General features: G+C 49.3%; 1 non-coding gene across 1 annotated transcript; it reads left to right on the forward strand.

Moving 5' to 3' along the window:
• The first annotated feature begins 691 nt into the window (after positions 1 to 691).
• On the forward strand, positions 692 to 763 carry TRNAA-UGC (transfer RNA alanine (anticodon UGC)). The gene has a single exon. It is a non-coding gene; the product is annotated as a tRNA-Ala (tRNA).
• Positions 764 to 2,146: the final 1,383 nt, after the last annotated feature.

The raw sequence follows: 2,146 nt of genomic DNA on the forward strand, positions 1-2,146 counted from the left end.
CACGGATTAATCTGAGCTAACATTAGAAAACAAATATTCTCTAAGCATAACCTACCACCTCATCTCTCTGTTCATCTGTTGGCTTCTATTATTTTGTTTCTTCTATGCAAAGAATTTTGCTTACTTGGAAGTAAATTGTTTGAAATATCACAAATAAATTCAAAAAAAAAAAAAAAAGAGCCCTCTAGGCTTTCAGAAGTGCAGCTTTTTCCCAGGCTACACTCACGCCAGCCTTCACCCATAGCCCAGGGGTTTTGTCTTCTGCTGGAGGTGGGGGAGCTGTCCAGTCTCCCCAGCACCAAGGAGTTGGCACATCTGTGCCCTGCATGGAGGAGTGGTTCCCCCGGGGTGTGGGGAGGACCCAGGAGTCCCACCGTCCTCTTGTAGCTGCCCTCAGCCCAACTCCATGTCTCTTAAGGCACCTACCAGGTGCAGTCTGCCCTACACACTGCCTGCCCAGGCATCACAATTCTCCTGTAGGAACTGGGATCCCTTGGACACAAAACTGTTGTCAACCACAGCCTAACCCTGACCCCCAGGAGACTCAGCCCACGCCCTCCATAGACAGCTGTGGAGAAGAGACATAAGGTGGCCCAGAAACCTCCAAATGAGCAAAACTTGATTAGTCTCCATGGGGTAGGACAGGACAATGCACGTCCACAAGCCTTTAGCTCATGGTGGCTAGTTAGGAGGGGGTGTAGCTCAGTGATAGAGCACATGCTTTGCATGTATGAGGCCCTGGGTTCAATCCCCAGCACCTCCAGGTATTGACTCTATTTTTCTCTAGTGGAATAATGATGGAATATTGTTCAAACATTGTGGCTAAAGCAGTCACTATGGGGGCCTAAAATACCTGAGAGTGAGCAGAGATGCTCATTTCCTCTCCACCCAGATGCCCGGGTCCTAAGCTTCGCTGGGGGTCCACTGTGCTTGCTCACCACCTGCCTATCATGGAGGGGTGCCTGGAAAGTGTCCCTCTCCTCTTGGTTCTTATGTCATTGTTCCATGTCTCCTCTTTGTAAATATCAGGACGGGCAGAGTGCCCGCTGCAGAGGAAGTGGAGGAGCCGCTCTGCAACATCTCCAGGTCACACCCAGAGAGGACCTCAGCCTCTCCTGCAAATGCACTGGGCTCCTTGCCCAGAGCTCTTTAAAAATCAGCATAGAGGAGACCTTCAAGATGACGGAGGAGTAAGACGTGGAGATCACCTTCCTCCCCACAAATACATCAGAAATACATCTACATGTGGAACAACTCCTACAGAACACCTACTGAACGCTGGCAGAAGACCTCAGACTTCCCAAAAGGGTGTGTGAGGAGAGGGGATTCAGAGCACCGCCTAAATGAGCTCCAGAGACGGGCGCGAGCCACGGCAATCAGTGAGGACACGAGAGACAGGCATGAAACGCTAAGGCTGCTGCTGCAGCCACCAAGAAGCCTGTGTGCGAGCACAGGTCACTATCCACACCTCCCCTCCCGGGAGCCTGTGCAGCCGACCACTGCCAGGGTCCCGTGATCCAGGGACAACTTCCCCGGGAGAACACAGGTCATGCCCCAGGCAGGTACAACGTCATGCTGGCCTCTGCCACCTCAGGCTCGCCCTGCATTCTGTGCCCCTCCCTCCCCCTGGCCTGAGTGAGCCAGAGCCCCCTAATCAGCTGCTCCTTTAACCCTCTCCTGTCTGAGCGAAGAACAGATGCCCTCAGGTGACCTACACAGAGAGGTGGGGCCAAATACAAAGATGAACCCCAGGAGCTGTGTGAACAAAGAAGATAAAGGGAAATCTCTCCCAGCAGCATCAGGGGCAGCAGATTAAATCCCCAAAATCAACCTGATGTACCCTGCATCTGTGGAATACCTGAATAGACAATGAATCAGCCCAAAATTGAGATGGTGGACTTTGGGAACAACTGTAGACTTGGGGTTTGCTTTCTGCATCTAATTTGTTTTTGGTTTTATGTTTATCTTAGTTTAGTATTTAGAGTTTATTATCATTGGTAGATTTGTTTATTGATTTGGTTGCTCCCTTCCTTTTTTTAAAATATATATATAGATTTTTTTTTCCTTTTTCTCTTTTTATAAGTGTGTATGTGTATGCTTCTTTGTGTGATTTTCTCTGTATAACTTTGTTTTTACCATTTGTCCT

The sequence above is a fragment of the Balaenoptera acutorostrata genome, chromosome 8, assembly GCF_949987535.1.
Source record: "Balaenoptera acutorostrata chromosome 8, mBalAcu1.1, whole genome shotgun sequence".
NCBI lineage: Eukaryota > Metazoa > Chordata > Mammalia > Artiodactyla > Balaenopteridae > Balaenoptera > Balaenoptera acutorostrata.